General features: G+C 37.4%; 1 pseudogene; it reads left to right on the plus strand.

The window, feature by feature from the left end:
• The first annotated feature begins 22,129 nt into the window (after positions 1-22,129).
• Positions 22,130-22,661, plus strand: LOC109434565 (double homeobox protein A; annotated as a pseudogene).
• The last annotated feature ends 515 nt before the right edge of the window (positions 22,662-23,176 follow it).

Here is a 23,176-nt window from a genome sequence, read left to right on the forward strand (position 1 = left end):
CTTTTCCACTCTGCAGATAATGAGGTCTCCCACTAAGAGAGCTCATCCTTGGTTAGGTTTCTGGTGAAAATGATTCACCACTATGCTCAATTCTTTGGTGTGTCAAGCTCCAAAGTAAGCTGGCACAGTCCACCCTTCCTCTGCAGGGGTCAGAAAGTAGGCTAGAGCTGTGTCCTGTAGTAATTAGAGAAAGGAAATGAGTCTTATGTTAATCTTTTATAGATCCTGATTCATTTGATCCCCAACAAAGTAGCCCCAAACCTAGAGAGTACAAGAAACAACCAAACCAACTAAGCAAGGAGGATCTACCCTAAAGCCGAGAAATAAGATTTCAGAAGACTTCAAAAGAAAGGAGGTAGCACCATTATTGATCTAGGTCCAGTGATATTTTTACTACAGAACCAAATCTAGTCCCATTGAATAAAAAAATAAAACTGTGGACTCATAGAATTTCATTATTCTTATTTATAACCAAAACAGCAGAAAGCCACATATCTATAATCTAGAATAAAAATGGAGGTGATTCCAAAGGTTTTACCTCACCTCTGGTTCCTGGCGAGCTAATTTTAGAATTTCTGACTGCTACCCATGTTTAATGATAGGAGCCTTCATGAACCAAGGACAAAAATGGGGAAGAATATCATAAGCAAAATTCTTGCCCTCGCCCAACTATAGGATAGATTTTGCCATGATTTCCATGCTTAATAATTACTATACATTTTCATTATTGAGCAGCATAGACTAGTGCTTATAAATGTTACAGAAATGTTTTATGGTTCAGCTTCCTCATTAATAAAATGAGAATAACAATAATATCTCTTACATTAGTCTACTATAGGGATTAAATGAGTTATTAAATGAGTTAGAAAATGCCTAATCCCTTATAAGCATTGGGAAATATTTCCTATTATATTTATATTGCTAGTAGCATCATTATTAGTAACATCATTATTAGTAACATCATCAGGGAAATTTATTTCCCACAATTTCACACACTGTTGGGTAAAAGATAGTTGTTATGGGCTGAACTGTCTCCCTGCCCCTCAAATTCATAGGTTGAAGTCATTACCTCAGAATGTGACTGTGTATAGAGATAGTGTCTTCAAAGAGGTAATTAAGTTAAAATGAGGTTATATGGGTGGGCCCATATCCAATATGACTAGTATTCTTATAAAAGGAGGAGAATTAAGACGCAGATACACACAGAGAGAAGACCATGTGAAGACATTGGAGAAGACTGCCATCTACAAGCTAAGGAGAAAGGCTTCAAAAGGAACCACCCATGCTATCACCTTGATCTTGGACTTTCAGCTTCCAGAACCGTGAGAAAATAAATTCTTGGTGTTTAAGCTACCCAGTCCATGGTTTTGTTATGGCAGCCCTAGCTAATTAATACAGTAGTGAATTTCTTTATTTTCTATGAAGGTATTTAATGCTGATTTCTTGCCTACCCCTTGTCAAGACAGTCTAAACACAAGCTCAGCAATTCCTGGGGGTCCACCCACGACAAAGGCAGTGAGACTATGTGAGGGTCTTAGATAGCACAATGACATAGGGAGGGTAGCCTTTCTGGTCGTTGGCCATTTGCCCCATGGTTACTATCTAGACATATTCCACATGGTCCCCCTGGGCCCAGCCTTCCTCCTGAATGCTGCTTCCATGTGCCACATGGGAGGTGCAGGAATCTTTAGCAAGCCTGAGATCCATATAGCATTCCGCCCTGAGGTCTGGCTTCTTCACCACAGCACTGACAGTGGGCAGGGTCTCTGCTGTGACCCTTTATTGTATTGTAAGGTATCCTTACAATAATTCCTCCTCCTTGCACCCCTATCAGGAGGAAACTCTTTTCAGTATGATGAAATTTAATTCCTTTTCTTTCCTCTCTCTTAGGAGGCATTTTCTCTCTCTCCCTCAAGGTCATCTAGCATAATCTCTTCAAGGGCCTACACTGTTAGAAAATGAACATCTGGGTGGAAGTGATACTTCAGTGTTTTCATATCCAAATTTTCTTGAGACAAAGTACAAAGCCTGATTTCCTATTTGAATGAGCATACAAGTAGAAAAAAAACACATAAATTAACATTTTAAAAGTTACCTGGAAACTTTACCAAGAGTTCTTACATAAGCTCTTAAAGCCATAAATTTCATGATTTTTAATTTGAAAAAAAAAATATGTGTGTGCTTCTTTTCTTCCTTTTCCTTTCTCCTGTCAGCTTATTTAACATGCAAATTCATTTGTGAAAGGTGGCTGTATACTCAAGCAAGAAAGGTGAGGTGTTTCTACTTCTCTAGGCTGTCATTTCTCTGACCTCTATTCTTTTGGCTTAGGAGACAGAAAATATATCAGGCAGGGTTTTTTGTTGCAAGCTAGAAAAATCAACCATGACTGATTAAGCAGGGGAAAAAATATTGGGTGGCTCTCTGAATCACCAGGAGACCTGGACCATCTTGCTCACAACTATGCATCTTAAAACCATGCCACAAATTAGGCTGCAAAGGTGGGCTGATAAGGAAAGAACTTTTGCCTCTGTAAGGACTAGAATAATTGACTGTCCTAGCTACTGCTGTCACTGATATTCAGAGCACAGTTTTGCTATGCCTACTTCCTTTATCAGAGAATGATACATTTTCTACTTTTCTCTGTGTCACTAAGTCCACACTCATAACCTGGTATGGCTACATACAGTTGAAAAGCCTTATTTGTCTAAGCCTTAGCTTCAAGTGAGGCTGAGAAAGTGAGTATCTGGCATCTTTAGTTCCTGTAGTTGAAAGCTAGCTCTGTCTCCCACCAAGACTCATATGACATAGGAAGGGGATTCAAATGCTAGGCAGCCAGAAAGACTAAAAAATCTCCACATTAGAGAGACCGGTAGAAAGCTTAAAAAGAGAAAATAAGAAATACAGGAATTCAGGATTCAGTTAGAAATGCTTTGAGCTGCAAGTAATAAAATAGCTGACTGTGAGTAATTTAGACAATAAAGGTTGTTTTCATCATGTTATATAAAATCTGAAAGTTAGAAGTTACTTGTGCTGTATTAGCTCAGCAATGTCAAGATTAAATAAAAATCTTCCTGGCCTTTCCCTTCTAATTCCACTGTAATTGTTTTTAGCTTCAAAGCAGTAAAAAGAGATCAGGAAAACGGAGAGTGCCAACACACTTCTCTGTATGTCTCTTTGGCCAGTATCATTGGCAACCAGTACACAGAAAAACATAACATGAAAGCTACAAGCTACAGCAGTATTGTAATATGTAAGGCAATGCAACCCAACAGAGTTCCTTTAAGCAACCCCAATTAAAACTGATTCCTAATAAATTTGTTCCTGTTTTGTTGCCAAAAGCATGTGTGTCCCAACAGTGAGTGATCACTTTTATGCATTTAAAAAATTTAACCATTAATTATGCCTGGGCATATGTGCAATAGAAAATGTAAATGAATGCACATTATGTTATAGAACTGAAATGATAGAAATCAAGGTGGGGCACCTTGTTTATAATTGCCTTCCATATAAAAGAGGCATCTACAGAACTTATAGACAACCTCATCTGTTCATTTATTTTTCTTTCTCATCAGATATAGCTCAGGGTCATTGCCAAGAACAGTCCTATTTACTTAACTGTTACTGAAAGTGTTCATATTTTCGTGGCTTTCTGTTTACTTTGTTTCTTGAACTCTTTGAAGACTTTCTTTAAGTGGTCTTCTCTGGTGATATCTAAAATGCCATTTCTAAGGTCCTGGTGTCTTCGCCAATCATAATTGCCCCTATCAGTGCCCAGTTTGATTCTGACATTCTGGACAGTCCCTTATCCCATCTCCATGCCGCTCTTTATTTTAAAGATAAGACCTGATATATGGTAATAAACAGAAGGCCACATCACATCTCTCTATAAATGGGATATCAAAATAAAATAGGCACAAAAATGAAAAGATTCTTTTAAAAGGTCACTCATGATAGAGTTCAAACTGTGCTATTTATTATTCAGGTGACTTTGACCATGTCACTCAATCTCTTGAGGACCATTTTCATTGTGTGTACCTCACTTGATATAGATATTCTTGTGAAGAATCCTGTGAAATTTTTGGATATAGAGTATTTTTGAAGTCTATAAAATTGTTCTCAAAGAAAAAGTAATGCATATTATGTATTATTATTTACAGTGCTCTTGAACCCTGCTGGAAAGCATTCAGCAAATATGGCTTACCCTTACCTCCCCTGTTTTTTCCTCCACTTTCTTCTTCACCCCACATTCCCTTTACCTGTCTCCATCTTAACTACAGTATTCCTATGCAACACAGGATAGAAAAGGTAAGCAAAAGAAGTGGGTTTATGGTAGAGTCTCTAATTGTAGAGATCAATCTGATTTTAATCACCTTACTCTGTTTGTCAGGACCCTGAGTGGTGGGTTCTGATTTCTATATTAACTGTCAAGGGCAGTTATTTATTTCACACTATGGCAGTCTCTGGCCCAGAAGGATGGTTTTCTCAAATCTGTTCACTCTTGTCTGGGACTCTACTCCTGATCTGTGCCTTTGCCACAGATTCTAAACCTGCCAAATGGGTTAACCATATTAAATGTCAGGATTCCTGATATTTGACCTTAGTCTAGACCAGTAATTCATCCTGTTGTGACTCCTATTTTCTTCAGGAGGAGATAGTAAAAATTTTACAGTTAGTCTTATGGGTAACCTACAACCAGATAAGAACACTGCTTTCACTCATTTATGACTAATGATCCATGGAGCTGAGACTAATTGACATGATTTCTACAGAGGTGGAAAACCTCATATGCTAGACCCTTACAGTGTACACCCATTTACTCATGAGGGACTTAGCTTGGCAGTTAATCTAACAGGTGCTCAAAACAAGAAGGTGTACGTTTGTTTGCACTTTTCTCATTCATCTTCACTTGTTTTATTCTCCTTTTTAAAGGCTACTTTCAAGAAGATTTATGTCTTGCCTGAAGGAGGCTCTACTAACAATTTTAGTTTACCTTTGATTTTTAAAATTACTTGATATAGTCATAAACAAAGTGATTACTTTTCTGTGTCTTACACTTCTATAAGCTTTTGCCTCCCAGTGTTCATACTTTGGTAAACTCAGACTCCACTATTTTCCTGAATAGCTAACATTGTCTTTACAGTCACCATCACTTATCCATGCAGTAAGTATAAAAAGTGTGTTCCAGCTTCTCCTCTTATCAAGGAAAGTCTCTGCCAATGAAGGTCTTTGTGGTGTGGAATTAACAAGGGATCGACCGACTGCCCCCAAAAAACATGAGGGCAGTCCAGAATGCACATTCCCAGGGGAAAGCCAAAGGAGGCCAGGGGGCAGGATGAGGGTGCTACATGCTCTAAAGGTGTATGAAAAACACACATGTTAAAAGTGACAACACCCTACTCACACTTGCTTATATAAGAAAAAGTAATTTATTGTGTCACATACCTTGGAAGGATGCTGGGGATAGGGCCTAATATGAAAGGAACTGCTGAAGAGCCAGAGCCAGCAGATGGGAGCTGGAACTCAGAGGTCATTTTCTTTTCTGCCACTCAAATAATACCTGTTTCTGTCTCCTTCGCTTACTTTCCTGAAAAGACTCCTCTTATTCATCAGAAAAAGTGTTTATCAGGTTGTATTGAGTCCCCTCCCATACATCCACAACAGAAAGAAATTCTCTCTCCTAATGTTAATTCAAAAAGATAGGTTGACTTGGGGGGCGGTTAGGCTTTGGTCCCACTTTTAGGGTTGCCATATTTAGCAAACAAAAATATAGGATACCCATCTAAAAGCAAATTTCAGATAAACAAATATGAGACTTCTATATAAGTCCACATCAGTACTAATATGTTCCAGTCAATATTTGACAAGATTTCTACAGAGGTAAAAAGTGCCATAGCCAAGAACCCGTTCATTATTTATCGAATATTGAAATTTCAGTGGGGATCTTGTATTTTATCTGGCAACCTTGTATACTTGGGTCAGCTCCCATCACAGAGCAATCACTTTGTCCAGGGGACACCATCCTGTGCTTGGTCATAACCTCACCCCCACCCCATCCAGTCACCATGAGGGTGAGGTCTGATACTAAGAGAGAATGAGGGAAACATCATCACATGCAGCCAAAAATAATAACTGCCCCACTCCACAACAAACATGGCTAAAGGTGGGTGAAGAGCAGCTAAAGATAAATAAGTCAAATCTTTTCACCGTTTGCTTAGACTTGGCCTAAAACCAGGAGATGCTGATCAAATTTGGTTTTCACTGTTGGTAATCCACATTATTATACATTGCCACGGATTACAAGAGAAAGCCATAGAAAACTCTTTTCTGATGGTTTTGGAAAGCAGAATAATTCCAATGTAATTGGTACATTGATGCAAAAGACAAGTGGTAGGGTAGACTAAATGACTATGTTTTAACATTGGAGACATTGCCAGGATGATAGGCAGTCTTATTTTATGGGTTTCCTGGGATTCAAGAAGCTTCCTTGAGCTTCTCTAAGTGCTCATTATAAAATAGTAAGCAAAAAATATGTTGTCTCTGGCATCAGGCAGGATGACAGGAATGCAGTCTTGTCTGTTTGGCAGCAGCACATTGAATTACATTGCGATGTGTGGCTGTGTCACTTCTTAGGAACTACCATGTTTCCCTGAAAATAGCCAGACAAGCAGCTCTAATAAATCTTTTGGAGCAAAAATTAATAGAAGACCCGGTCTTATTTTCCTATAACATGAGACTGGTCTATATAATATAATATAATATAATATAATATAATATAATATAATATAATATAATATAATATAATACCAGGTCTTACATGAATTTTTGCTCCAAAAGACTCATTAGAGCTGATTGTCCGGCTAGGTCTTATTTTCGAGGAAACACAATAATTATTCCCTTCTTTTGGAAAGAAAATGTCCCTAAGGACACAGTTTTTTAAATACCACTTTTGGACCAAAGACCTCAGACACAGGTTATCAAATTATGATGATTGGTTGTTGATAGGCTGGCTTCAAACTTCAAAATAAAGCTAACCATGTTAAACATCTATATACTTTTACAGAGATAATGAAGCAGATATAGTTATTGAATGACTATAAAATAGTCTCATAAAATTTCAAAGGTTAAATATAACTTCTCAGAAGAGGATCAGGTTTTGAAAATCAAAATTTTCTACACAGAATGAGAAAAGGAATGAAATTTCCTAATTAATATCAATTTAAGTGGAAGCAACCACTTCCATGGGTAAATGGTGATTTGTCAAAGATCATTTAAGTCTAACAAACTTTTTTGAACTGACAATGAAACTAACAGACAGTGTGAAAAATACCTATACACACATGTGTGAGAGAGATACAACACAGAGACAGAGAGAAAGACTGACTTTACATTGGCGAGAAAAGGCAACAAACTGCTTTCAGTTTGAAAGGTTTCATCATGAAGACAGTTTGGGACATGTAGAGGAAAAGACATGGTAACTGCACCATTCAGGACCAGTTGTGCTTCTCTGACTTCTCCCTCTTTCCCTTCCCAGCTTATCTTCCTTTTCCTTTTACCCTCTAAATTTGAGGCATTTTCCAAAGTTCTTTTTTAATACTCTCTCCCCCAGTTAATATCCATAAGTAGAATTATCCCTGTTTTGGCATACAGCCTCTGTGTAAGTCTGGCCAGGTTGTGCAGAGCACAACTCTATTGACCCAATCACACAGTAGTTTCTATACCCTGCAAACCTATCAATTTTTATGTGACAATCTAATATGAATGACCAAGCAGCCACTATGGAAGGCAGTGTGAAGGTTCCTCAAAAAATTAAGAATAGAATTATCATATGACCCAGCAATCCCTCTCCTGGGTATCTACCCAAAAAATCTGAAAACACTTGTCCGTAAAGACACGTGTACTCCGATGTTCATTTCAGCTTTATTTATGATGGCCAAGACATGGAAACAACCAAAGTGTCCTTCGATAGATGAATGGATAAAGAAGTTGTGGTATATATACACAATGGGATACTATTCTTCCATAAGAAATGTGCCACTTGCGACAACACAGATGGATCTTCAGATTATTATGTTAACCGAAATAAGTCAGACAGAAAGTTGAAAACCATATGATTTCACTGATACGTGGTATATAAAACTGAAAACAACAAAAGAACAAGACAAACAAATGAAGAAACAAAAACTTACAGACACAGACAATAGTTTAGTAGTTACCAGAGGGGAAGGGAGGAAGGGGGTGATAGATGAGGGTAAAAGGGGTCAAATATATGGTGATGGAAAGATAACTGACTCTGTGTGATGAACACACAATGGGATATATAGATGATGCATTACAGAACTGTAGACCTAAACTTATGTAACTTTACTAACAATTGTCACCCCAATAATCTTTAATTAAAACAAAGATTAAAATAAAATATGAATGAACAAAATCTAGCTCTACCCCTCTTTGTTCTTCTGAGCCCCACTCATGAACCTCTAGCTGCTTATAAAACAATTATTTAACCAGAAAGTAAATACCAATTTTATTTATGCTCTAAGAGAAGAAGGAACTAAGCGCAGAGGTCTTCCTCTACCAAAAGAAAATAAAAATGATCTGAAACCATCCCCATTTGTTAGGTATTTTTAAACAACAAATGTTCTACTATTATTACTTGTACACATTTCCTCTAATACTATAGCAATGTGGTGCCAAAGGTGAATCTCAAAGGACTTAGTTATAAGAACACCATACAGGCACAGCAATAGCAAAGGGCAGCTTAAGGGACAGCACTCTAAACACTAGACTGAAATTATATTGTTTCAGCCTAACAGCAGTACCTAGTTGCCGGGGCAACCTCTATTGGTAAGTGAGGAGAACAGAAAAATGTTCAGCTGAGACCATGAAGTGAGTGCTCACAACAGATACAGCGGCTTACTGAGCAGGCTGCTTTTGACGACACACTCCAGCTATTACCCAAGGACACTAATGTGAGCTTGCAGAGCTAACAGAGCTAAATGACCTACCCATTCAACAAACAGTCTTATGCTTGGCTACCCCTCAGTTCATATGCTTTTCCCAGATTATGACATCAATGTGGATTTGGCAGTTTCCACCTTATAAACCTTAACCTACTCCCATTGCCTATTTTCTGGCTACTTCTGTATCCCGACACTCTAAAGCAAAGCACTAATTATACCCATTTACAGACCTAGAGATATGCGTCTGACGTCCTTCTCAGAATCTTCAAGAGTGACTTCACCTTACTTCTCTGAGGGAGATTACCTTAATGGCTCCAATGTATTTCCCTTTTCAGTTAAGCCCTCTTAAATATCCCAGCTAATTTTCAATAGGATCTTGCCTTCAATGTTTCCAAAGTCAATTGTTTATTTAACACCTCTCTAGTTAATATCAGGAAAAATAAAATCTCCAACAACTTCCCTCAAACAAAGTTATAAAGTAATCCTCATATTGCCGTGTCATTCATTGCTCAAAAGTTTCAATGACATCCCATCACTCACAAGAGAACAAAGTTATTGCGAAGAATTTCTACCATATATCAACACAATTCTTATTTCACTCTACTGTTCCTCAAATGACTGGATTATGTACTATTTCTCAAATACATTGCTAACATCATATAGGTACTTGTTCATTTATTCCCTCCACATGGAATTCCAACTACCTCATCTGTCAAAATTTTACTCTTCATTCAAAAAATGATAGTAATGCCACTTCTTTCATGAAATCTTTTTAGTCCCCCTCAGACAATGGTAATCTCTCTTTTAAATTCTACCAAGTGCAATGCCAAGACTGCAGGCTCTGAAAGTCAGAATAGTAGGGTATGAATCCCATTTTTATCACTGCTTTATATCCTAGAAAAATTTACTTGACCCCCATTTTCTTCATTTTTAAAATTATGATTTTCCTCATTTATAAAATGTAAGTAATAATGTTTACCTTTCAGGACAATTATAAGAATAAGATAAAACACACAGAGTAAGGCTCATAATATGTGCTAAGTAACAGTAATTATTGCTATCACTATGAATTGTATAATCTTCTATACCTTTGCCAGGTAGGTTACAAAAAAACTGTTGACGTAAGAAATGTCCAAACTTGTAGAAAATTTTTATGAGTTTATTTGAGTCAAACTGATGACAATTCCTGGGACGCAAAATCTCAATGGGTTGAGAAAATGCTCCAGAGAATGGCAGTTTTGCAGCTTACTTCATAAATTAGATTCAAATTAGGAGGACACATAAGGAGAGTTACATGAAATCCATTGGTGGTAGATTAAGGGGGTGGGAGAAAGCAAAGTGGGGAAATTTCTGGGGTTGGATAAAAAGCAAAATGGAGATACACGTACTTGTTTTCCATCGGTGGGTACAAGATAGTTAATAATAAACATTTACAGCACATAGAAATGGTATTCGAGGAATAAGATAACAAAGAGGGGTTCTGTGGTCTCCTGCTCTGGTGAGGTTGCAACCTGAGAGGTATGGCAAAAAGGGATTACTCTGACATTCTAAAGGTGTCTTATCTTAGATACCTTAAAAAGACAATAGACATGCTCACTTAAAGTAAAAATCGACTTTTGTCAAGGAAGCTACAGGCCCAAGACATGGCTACCCACCAAAACTTTCTTTTAGTTAGGAATATTTATGTTCAGGCCAGCCTATGTGGTTACTTTCAGTCTCTGAGTTTGTAAGACCCACCATGCAGGCCTTTCCTGAGGTTGTCAGGTTTAGTATGTGGCCCCTTATTTTGTGTTTATTCATATGAGTGACATGAGATCATGTATATTCCAGTCAAATTAAGATTTCTTTTTCTTTTGCTGTGGAGCTATGACCTGTTATTCCACCTGTCTAAAATGAAAGTAGATGCGCAGCTCTTCCTCCTCCCTCATATATTTGCTCTCTCTAGTACTGATAAATACAATTCACTAATCACATGACAATTATCATTTTATGATATCTTGGATGTAAAGTGCTTAGTCTTCCTTCAGCTGTTTCCACAATTTTTCCATTCAGCCTTTTTCTATTTCCATCAATAACCACAGCAAAAAAAAAAAAAAATCTACTGTCCTTTAAAATTTGCATAGGGATTTTCCAGTCAAGATGGCAGAGTAGGTAAACGCTGTGTTTGCCTCCTCTCATGACCACATCAAATTACAACTACATGATAGAAAAACCATCATTGAGAATCACCTGAAGTCTAGCTGAACTAAAGCCCAACAACTAAGGACATACAGAAGAAGCCACCTAGAGACTGGTAGGAGGGGCAGACACATGGAAAGGACTGATCACACATCTGAGTGAGACAACTAAATATTGGGAGGTATATCTCAGCTGCAGAGGTCCCCTCCCAGACCCATACTACCATGCTCCTCAGCATAGGGATCCAGTGATGGGGAAAGAAGTCTCCATAACTTCTAGCTGTGGATGCCAGCAGAAATTGTGGCTGAGAGAGCCAGAGGGTGGAAAGAGTCCCAAGCGTTCCTCTTAAATGACCCATGCATGGACTTACTCACTGATAGACTCACTCGCTCTGAACTCCAGCACTGAGGCAACAGCTCCAAATGTGCTAGGGACATAAAGGGAGGAACTGAGTTGTCAGCCTTCAGGACAAGGGCTAGAGAGGCACTTTTCTCACAGACAGAGAAGCTGGTGGAAGCTTTTTTATTGTTGTTGTTGAACCCTCCGCTCCCCCAGCATGGAGACACAGGCAGCTGCCGTATCTGAATCTTCATCAACCTGGCTGACACCATTCGTCAGCCCCACCCTAGTGATTTCCTGAGAGCCCCACACCGCCAATTTGCAGACCACCACAAACCTCTTCTGGTGGCTTTTCCATACAAAGAGCCTATCTTTGCTCATACTATAAAGCTTTCTAAAATTTCTTGAAGATTCAAAAACCCAGATAAGTAACATCTGGCCTCAGTGTGCCCCATACCTTGTGCTGAGCAGCCCCAAGCCAGGAACTAGTAGCAGCCAACCTCAGTTTATAGCTTGGCCTCTCTCAGGCACCTGAAAGCCCAGCGTGGTTGACAGCCATCTGATGATCACTCTATGGAACATGCCAAGTGGCCCTAGGCAGGGCACATGCTACTGCTGAACTTAGCCTCGTGGTAGGGCCCCTCTCAGGAGGCCTCAGGAGAACCACACCTGGTTGCAAGCTTTGAACCAAGCCAGATCACCACTCAGCTGCCTCTGTGGCTGACACACTCAAAGAGCAGACTAGTCAGGCATCAGAACCCAACTAAAGCAAACCCTGCTCTATAGAGTCATACCCTGCACAACAGCTCCTCCACTGTGATCACTGCCAGTCCTTACAACCAAACAGCACAGGGATCAAGCCCTCCTACTGATGTGCAAATAGCAACCAAGGCTCAACTAAAATAGGATGGCACACACAACCCACACAAGAAACACACCTGGAGCTCCTAGTTCAGAGGCCCAGGGAGACTGTCACTGGGACCCACAGGACACCTACTACATAAGGCCACTCTACTAAGACTTGGAGATATAGCAGCCTTAACTATACATAGAAACAAACATAGGGAGGCAGCCAAAATGGGGAGACAAAGAAACATGTCACAAATGAGAGAAAAGAACAAAGCTCCAGAAAAATAACAAAAACAAATGGAGACAAGCAATTTACCGGATGCAGAGTTCAAAACACTGGTTATAAAGATGCTCAGCAAACTGAGGAGAAGAAAAGGTGAACTCAGTGAAAACTTTAACAAAGAGATAGGAAACATAAAAATGGAAATCAAAACAAACAAAAAAAGTCAGAAATAAATAAAAAAACATAATAACTGAAATGAAGAATACATTAGAGGTAATCAACAGATTAGATAAAGCAGAGAATCGAATCTGAGATTTAGAAGATAAAGTAGCAGGAAACACTCAATAAGAATATCAAAGAGACAAAAGAATTTTTAAAAAATTGAGGAGAGTTTAAGGGGCCTCTGGAAGAGCATCAAGCATACCAACATTCACATACAGAAGGAGAAGAGACAGAACAAGGAATTGAAAATCTATTTGAAGAAATAGTGATGGAATACTTCCCTAACTTGAAGGAAATAGACATACAATCCTAGGAAGTGCAGGCTAGAAGGCATTGGCACAAAATACTGAAGTAATGAAAAGCAACGATCTACAACCAAGATTACTCTCCCACGTGAGAATGTAAATTGGTACAGCCACTATGGAAAACAGTTTGGAGATTCCTCAAAAACTTAAGAATAAAATTACCATATGATCCAACAATCCTTCTCCTGGGTATCTACCCCAAAAATCTGAAGACATTTATCCATAAAGATATATGTATTCCAATGATCATTGTAGCATTATTTATGGTGGCCAAAACATGGAAACAACAAAAGCATTCTTTGATAGATGACTGTATAAAGAAGTTGTGGTGTATCTACACAATGGAATGCTAGTCTGCCATAAGAAAAGATGAAACAATGCCATTTGGGACAACATGGATGGATTTTGAGATTATTATGTTAAGTGAATAAGTCAGACAGAAAAAGTCAAGAACAATATAACTTCACTTATATGTGGGATATAAAACTGAAGGCAATAAAGGAAAAAGACAAGCAAACAAAGAAACAAAACCTCATAGACATAGACAATGATTTAGTGGTTACCAGAGGGAAAGGGGGGATGGAGGATGGTAGAAGAGGGTACAGGGGTCAAATATATGGTGATGGAAGAACTGACTCTGGCTGGTGAACACATAATGTAACATATAGGTGATGTATTATACAATTGTATACTTGAAACCTATGTAGTCTTGTTGACCATTGTCATCCCAATAAATTTTAATTAAAAAAAGAATTACAAATTGGCTGTAATGAAATAGTCACAGGGATATAAAGTACAGCATAGAGAATACAGTCAATAATATTGTAATAACTATGTATGGTGTCAGGTGAGTCCTAGATCAATCAAGGAGGGGAATCAGTTCCTAAGCTATATAAATGTCTAATCACTGAGTTGTACACCTAAAAATAATGTAAAACAATACTGAATGTCAACTGTAATTGAGATATATTAAAAAATCATCCCTAATATATGTCTACTCTGAATTAATAAAGTTTGACTTAAGAAAAATAGAAAATAAAAAGATTACTCTATCCAGCAAAGCTATGATTTAGAATCAAAGGACAGAAAAAGAGCTTCCCAGACAAGAAAAATCTAAAGGAGTTCATCACCACCAACCCAGAATTATAAGGAATCTTAGAGGGACCGCTTTAAGATGAACAACAACAACAAAAACAAAAACAACACTATGAATAAAATGGCAACAACTACATATCTATAATATCAACAATTATTTTCAATGTAAATGGATAAAATGCTCCAATCAAAAGATATACAATAGCTGAATGGATAACAAAACAAGACACTAATATATGCTGCCCACAAGAGACTCCAGACTGAAAGACACACAGACTGAAAGTAAAGGTATGGAAAAAGATATGTGAGTATCATAAAAATGGAAACAACAACAACAACAAAAAATCTGGGGTAGCTATACTTATACCAGACAAAATATACTTTAAAACAAAATCTATAACAAAAAACAAAGACGGACTCAGCAATCTCAATACTGGGTATTTATACAAAGAAACCCAAATTCTACTCCCGGAGGATGTGTGCATCCATATGTTAATTGGAGCATTGTTTACAATGGCCAAGATGTGGAGGCAACCTGGGTGTCCATCAATGGATGAACAGATAAAGAGGTGGTACATATATACAGTGAAATATTACATAGCCATAAAAAAGAAAAAAATTTTTCCATCTGCAATGACATGGATGGACCTAGAGGCTATTGTGCTGAGTGGAGTAAGTCAGACAGAGAAAGACAAATGTCATGATTTCACTTATATGTAGAATCAAAAGAACAAAATAAACTAACAAAACAGAAAGAAACTCATAGATACAGAAAATATTTTGATGGTTGCCAGCTGAGGAGGGGGGTTGGGGGATGAAAAGAGGAAGGGATTAAGAAGTACAAATTGGTAGTTACAAACTAGTTATGGAGATGTAAATTATAGCATAAGGAATACAGTCAATAATATTGTAATGACTATGTATGGTTTCAGATGGGTACTAAATTTATTGGAGTGATCTCCTCATAAGTTATATAAGTGTCTAACCACTGAATTGTACACCTGAAACTAATATAATATGTCAACTGTAATTGAAAAATAAAACAATTGTTAAAAAAAGATTTATATAGAATTTGGCTTTGTAGGTTAGTACACACCACCTACATATGATTATGAAAATCCTACTGTCTCTCCCTGTAACTCCAGGATTTTTCACAGGGTGGGGGTGCAGTATGTGTTTGAGGGAGCTGGTATTGAGGTCAGATCAGAACAGTGATACATTTCCCTCATCACTCATGTTCCCATGGTGCTGCATTTATGAAGTTCTCCATCTTAATACTTCCTATCAGCTCTATTTTCTCTGGAACTCACTAACCTAGAAAACATAGACCTCTTTCTTTAATCCTTCTGTGACACCATCTCACCTTCTTCTTCCTCCTCCCACCCCAGATATACCTCACATGAGACTTTGTGAATGTAGCAGAGTTTACTGACATTTGTAGCAATTGAAGAGGTTTACATCACAAAATGCAAGTGTATTATTAGGTTGGTGCAAAAGTAATTGCAGTTTTTGCATTTTTTTTTTTACCTTTTAAACCATAATTACTTTTGCACCAACCTAATCGTTTGCTAGGATTGCCTTCACAAAATACCACTGCCTGAATGACTTAAAGAGAAACTCATTTTCTCACATTTCTGGAGTTAGTACTCCAAGATCAAGGTGTCAGTAGGTTTGGTTTCTTGTGAGGCCTCTTTCCTTGATTTACAGGTGATACCTTCTTACTATGTCCTCACATGGCCTCCCTGAAGTCTCTTTGTATGTCCAAATTTTCTCTTCCTATAAGGACACCAGTCACACCCTAATGGTCTCATTTTAACTTCATCATGTCTTATAAGGCCCTATCTCCAAATTTAGTCACATTCTATGATTCTGGGTGTTAGGGCTTCATCATATGAATATTGAGGGGAGACAACTCAATCCACAACAAAAGTAACTTGAAGTTCAGTATCAGGTATTCTGGTTCCTGTAAAAGTTCCTTAGTACTCTGGCACCAGAAATTTCTCCCAGTCCAGTTCTCTTCAGAAGTTCCAACTCTTCTGTATAGAAATTCTAATGCAGGTTGATAATGTTTTGTCTTGTTTTGCACCACACAGCTATATGGAAGTAGAGTTAAAACTGAAGTTTATCCTTTTCAGAATATATTGATTCCAGGACCTCTCTGCTGATACTCAACCAACCCAAATAAGAGACTCCACCAGATTTATTAAGTACCAAGAACTTTTTGATTGCTAATTGTTCGCACACAGCAGAGGCTGACACTGAGATGAAGCTGTATTCCATGTGGGATTCACATGGCCTGAGCATATCTGATCGGCTGGTTGTATGAGAGCTTGAGTTGAATGCCCATATAAGAGGGCACACTTCATTTATGTATCAGTCAGAGGTCAGTGAGGAAACAGGAAACACTCTTGGTATTTTAAACACAGGGAACTTAATATAGGGAAGGGGTTACAATGGTAATGAAAGAGATGAGAAGTCAAGCAGGGCATAATGAGGTAACTGAATTATTAGAAAGAGCAGAAAGCCACCTCAAGGGCTGGAGGCATGCAGTAGGGAGGTAGTACTACCAGACATTAGAAGCTTGGGACACCCAGGGAAAGCTAGAACCATAGCAGGGCTTTCCTGGTAGGAGTTGGGTCTGCAAAGGGAGAGCTGTTCAAAAAGAACTTGCTACCCTGAAGACACAGTCACTTCTTAAAACTTCTGCCTCAGGCAGAAGCATTTGAGAAATGTCTTGGCTTCTGTACTCCTCCAACCTGCCAGTACTTCACCAGTGCCTCCTATAGGCTACATGTACCTAGAAGCCTGAAAACATAATATCGACAACATAGAGCAAATACAGACTAGATAGGACACATAATAGAGCAGGACCTGGATCTTAGTGTAAACAGGCAATGAACAGAATTGTATTTAAGAAGAACTGACAGAGAAGAGTAAATCTGTCTTACTGAAGAGATCCTAAAGTATAATAAAAGGGTTATTGCCTGAATTCTTCAAATGCTGGGGAGACTTCAAAAACACAATTAAAGGAAGTTTTTATACCAAAAACTCTACCTGCTGTTGGGGACTGTAGTTAGCAGAATAATGGCACTCCCAGATGGCCATGTCCTAATCTTTGGAATCTGTGAGTTTGCCAAAAGGGACTTTGTAGATATGATTAAGATTGAGGATCATGAGATGCGGAAGTGATGCTAGATTATTCAGGTGGGCCAGATCTAATTAATCACATGGGTCCTTAAAGTGAAGAACATTTCCTTGTTGTAGTCATAGGGGAATGTGACTATAAAAGCGTGGTCAGAGATGCAGTGTTGCTGGCTTTGGAGATGGAGGAAGGGGGTCACATGTCAAGGAACGTGGGTGGCTTCTAGATGCAAGGAAACAGATTCTTCCCTAAAGTCTTGAGAAAGGAACATGGTCCTGTCAACACCTTGAGCCCAGTAAGGCCTGCGTCAGACTTCTAATTTTCCAAAACTTTAAGAGAATAACTTTCTGTTATTATAAAGGCACTAAGTATGTTACAGCAGCAATAGAAATAGATATAGAGAACAAGCTGTGCTTGATATCAGTAAGAAAGTTGAAATGAAAGAGGGACTAGGAGGAAAAGGAGCATTATCCTGGCCTTTGCATGGAAAGTAAGTGCATTGTGGTCTCCAAAGAAGTCGGCACCAGCACAGTGATCACCATCCAGGGCGCTAGCAGTTTCTGATGAAAGGTAGAGGAGCCCAGGAGAATGTACCTTTGTGGCCAGCACTCAGAGCTGTTGAGGCAGCTTTGAACGCAGAAGAGGTCTCAGCAGGAAACACCATTAGGACTCCACCTCGTGCCAAAGGACTTGGTGAGTTCCGGGGGATGATGGACAGGACTCCTTCACGGACACACATGGAATTCACAGTGAGGAATTTTGATAACACTCTTCTATTCCTTTATTCTTAATCCTCCCAAAACATCTCAATTTGGCATAGTATCTGGAAAAGTTTTGAATGGAAGTCCTTGGTAAAAAACTGTGACACAGCTTTGAATTCAAAACACAATTTTGAACAATTAAGAGATATCTGGAGAGATAAATTAGTTGCTAGCAAAAATGGATAAAGACTTATCCATTATAATAATTACCAGTTATTTTTCTGCATACCTATAGCTCAGAAATAAATCAGAGGCATAATAATCTGCTTTTGGCAGAATGTAGTTTGCAGGCTTTAAGTCTGTCCTAAGACTGGTTTGTGATTTTATCCTAAAAAAACAAAATCAAACACATTACTCAATTCTTAAAAATTATCCTGCAAAAATATGATTTTAAATCTAAATATTATATCTTACTATCTTTACATAATTGCCTTCGTAAGGAATATATATTCCACCCTCTCCAAAACACTCCCTAACCCAAACCTGACACTCACTTTTTCCCTATGTCTTCCCTTCTATTGCAGGGCACAATAAATTGGTCAGGTAGTAGAAGAGAAGATGGATAAACAGTACTTGAATCTTTTAGAATGCTGAGTGCCACTGGGAATGAGCTAAGCCTAAGAGCAGTATGGTCGCTTTACCTCAAGTAAAATATTTCTTAAATTAAAATGTTTGATAGTCAAAGTAATAAACCAAATCAATTTTCCAATCCAGAGCTTCAGAATGTTTTTATCCATGATGGAATTATACTCTTTAGACCTATTTTCTCTCTAGGATGTCACTTTGATAACACCACTCTGATTTTTAGCAACCAAAATATCAAAACAAACCTGGGTAACTATTTTATAGAACACATGAACCCCAGAGTTAAGTGCTGTCCATTTTTCTACCCTTTTACTCATGTTTTACTAATGGGCATCCACTTAATAGCCATCTTTGATCAGCTCTGAACAATGGTAGTAATTCCTATTTGCAGTACTTACACTGACAGTTGTATGTTAACAATATACTCTTGTTAATTACATCTGCTCCCCAGAGGGTGATAGCTTTTTTGAATCTTGACTATAATGTCCTTTGCTAGTAATAGGATTTGGGGATAATCCCCACCCCCAAAAAAGGGCAAAAACTGGATGGTTTTCAGAATGCTAAGATACTTATGATATTTAGTGTTGCAATGCTTGGTTGAAAAGCATGAAAGATATGATTTGTTAGGTTTAGTCAAACATATAATTTTGGAGACAAAACAAGATTTTAAAATATTTTAATTAATTTTTTAAAATGTAAAAGCAATACATGGCTTTTGTATTGACCCAAGGAATATGTATGGAATAAAAAAGTTAAAGCCAAAGCAAGGATGCTCACCCTCTCAAGTATTATTTAAACTTGTTCTCAAAGTCCTAGTCAATTAAATTAGCAAAGGTAATGAGATTAAGAAAAGAGGGAAATGATTATTGTTTAATGGTGATAGGATCTACATATGTAGAAAACAGAGAATTGACAACAATATTGGAAATAAAAGGATTTTAGTATAGCAACTGGTTACAAAATTCATACATAAAAATCAGTAACATCAAATATGCAAAGAATTTGTTAGAAAATACTTGAAAAGAAAAATACACCTTTATGATAGCAATAAATAGACGGGGATATATTTAACAAATGTGCTGATCCCATGGAAAACTACTATAAAAATAAACTAGAGGAAATGAAGAAGAAAAAATAAAGCAAGATAGAGCATGTTCTTAGATAGAGATGCTCAGTATTGTGAGATATGAGTTCTCCGTAACTTATTCAATATAGTTTATACAATACCAGTTAAAATAGCAAAGGGATGTTTTAAACTAGACAACCTTGATGACTTCACAGATGATACCGATGACTCAGCATTCTCATACACCATGGGAGTGCCTTTCTAGAAAGCAGTTTGGCAGTGACTATTAATATTAAATGGTAATATCATATGATCTAGTAATTCATCTACTAAAAATTAACCCTATGTATATCCTAACAGAATTCCAACCTAAAAATAGTCATCAAAGCCTTGTTTACAATAGTTAAAAACATGGAAACAAAATGCACCAATAGGGCACTGAGTAAATCTACATTTATGTGTAAGTGAACTCTTAGTGATTAAGTTTAGATAACGAATATTGGTAAAAGGACAGGTGTAAAAAATATGTTGTTGTTTTTTTCTGGATTTGACATTTTTCCACTGTTAAGATGATTTTTTATGACCATGTGCATGTAAAAGCGTATTGGCTAGGGTTACTACTATGGCAGACTATGGGCCATTTTAAAATTTCTTTTTTTCTTGATTTATTCATTCATTATTGAACCGCTACTCTCTATATTACACTCTTCAGACACTGGTGTACTCCATCCAGACTTTTCTATGCATTCATACGTGTGCTAAAGACACAGAAAATAAAGATGGTACAGACACAATCACATTAGACAAACATTCGTACAATCAGACTTTTAACATCATTGAATAATACTGTACGTGTTAATCTGCTGCTTCCCTCTATTTCCTAAAAATATATAAAGCACTTGGAGATCTGCTTATTTCAGTACAAAAAAATGTTTTTGACTGTTGCACACTCTTCTCTAGTATAATTGGGTTATTTATAACCATTTCTGTCTTCATATGTATTTGAATTGTATTAAATATTACATAATCACAAATATAACTGCAACAAATAACTCTACATATACATAATAGAAGTGAAATAATTCTTTTAAAGTATATTTGCTTTTGAAATTTTGATACCATCAATCTGCCCATCAAAAAATAGTTCCAATTAACACTAAGAAACAATGAAAATGTCTACTTTGCCACACTCCTGCTAATTCCATATATTAAACTTTGTCCATTAGATGGGTTAAAAATATATTTCATTACTCAATAGATTGAGACTCTTTTAATAGTTATTTGGGGCCATTCGTATTTTTTATTGTCTGAATTTGCTGCTCATATCCTTTTTCAATTTTTCTACTGGTTGTCTTTTTTGCTGACTTAAAGGTATTCCTTACATAGTATGCTTATTACTTCTTTGTTAAATGTTTACAAAAACTTGGCCTAGATTTTCCATTGCCTTTTAATACTGTTTATAGAGTTTTTTTTATTATTATTATTAGAAAGTTTTTTCTTTTTTTTCAGTCACCAGTTTTATCTGGTTACATTTGTAAAGACTTTCTTCTATGGCTTTTTGAGTTTCATGTCTCTCTCTTTTTTTTTTTTTTTAATTGGGGAAGGGGAACAGGACTTTATTGGGGAACAGTGTGTACTTCCAGGCCTTTTTTTCCAAGTCAAGTTGTTGTTCTTTCAATCTTAGTTGGGGAGGGTGCCATTCAGCTTCAAGTTGTTGTCCTTTCAGTCTTAGTTGTGGAGGGCGCAGCTCAGTTCCAGGTCCAGTTGCTGTTTCTAGTTGCAGGGGGCACAGCCCACCACCCGTTGTGGGAGTCGAACCGGCAACCTTGTGGTTGAGAGCCCACTGGCCCATGTGGGAATCGAACCGGCAGCTTTCGGAGTTAGGAGCACGCAGCTCTAACCGCCTGAGCCACCAGGCTGGCCCTATGTCTCTTTCTAAGAAGGCCTTTCTTGTTAAAAATTTATAAAAGTATGCATCAGTACTTTTTCTATCACTGTCATAATTTTTAAGTGTTTGATGTTTAATATCTCTAGAATTTTTTTGGATATGGTTAGGAAGATTCTAGCTTTATATATATTGTTAAATAAATGGATTGTCAGATACATTAACTGAACAGTTTATTTTCCCACTGGTCTGCAATACATCCTTTTTTAATTTAAATTCATATATGCTCTGGAATTACTTCTCTACTTCTTAAATTACATGTTCATTCTGGCCCTATCAACACTGTTAATAATCTTTGCTTTAACATGCAGCATCAAAATTTCCCCATTATTCCCCCTACCACCAAAATTATCTCTTCTTGTGCATTTACTCTTCCAGGTAAGCTTAGAATCAGTTTGTCATTTTCTATTTTTAAAAAATCTGTAAGGCTGGTTGAAGGATTCAGGACTCTATTCCAACATGGCCCAAGACAACTCTCCAAACAAGACCACAGCCAGGAATCATAGACAAAGCCACACCAAATTCACAGAAGACCAGTTGAAAATCCTCATCAAAGCATTCAACCAAAACCTTAACCCAGGTTATGCTACCAAACAAAAGTTTACTTTAGAAATCAACACTAACGAGTCTAGAATCCAGATTTGGTTTCAGAATCGAAGAGCGTGGCAACGAGTTCAGAAAAGATCAGAACCTGAGGACTTACGAGCAAGAACCAAGACCAAGATCACCCTGAAGAAAAGATTCATAGTAGAGAAGATAGATGATGTTGTACCAGCTACACCTCCTCCCAATTACAACTCTCATCACAGCATTTATGAACAAACCTTGTCCTGGGATTCATTTCAGAGAGCAACTTGCTAAAGAAATTGGAGTTCCAGAGTCAAGAGTCCAAATTTGGTTTCAAAGTCGAAGATCTAGATTCCATGTCGAAAGAAAAAGAAAACTTGATGAGCTTTTAGAACAGAAACAAGACCAGGAGCAAAATGTCTAAGACAAGGGAGTTCAAGGTACAGAAACTACATCAAATGGCACCAATCTCACTATTTCTCTGACACCAGAACAAGACTGACCAAGAGACAAATTCAATGTATCTGATGTCATCAGCCTGGGCTACAAATCTCTTTCATCCTGGGAACCTGCCCTTATAAATATACTTTCAGCTTCTCGAGAAGCTGAGCCTTCTCTAGATGGTAAACAGAACTTCAGGAGGCAGACAGATACAAGGTACCACACAGCTCTACCAACAGGATCCTGGCTCCACAATTCAGCAGATGTCCAGGAAAATGAAAATAAATTTATTCATATTATTCTAAAATATCCATTAGGATCTTGATTGAAATTGTATATATTTTATAGATGCATTGCATGAGTAGTAGATATTTTACCAAAAAATTTCTCACATTCAGGAACAGGGGACATCTCAACAGTTATTCAGGACTAATTTTGATATCTTACTATAAAGTTTTAAAGCTTTATAGTTTTGTTTTGTTTTTTTTATTCAGGTAA

This window comes from Rhinolophus sinicus, linkage group LG01, assembly GCF_036562045.2.
Source record: "Rhinolophus sinicus isolate RSC01 linkage group LG01, ASM3656204v1, whole genome shotgun sequence".
In the NCBI taxonomy this organism is placed as follows: domain Eukaryota; kingdom Metazoa; phylum Chordata; class Mammalia; order Chiroptera; family Rhinolophidae; genus Rhinolophus; species Rhinolophus sinicus.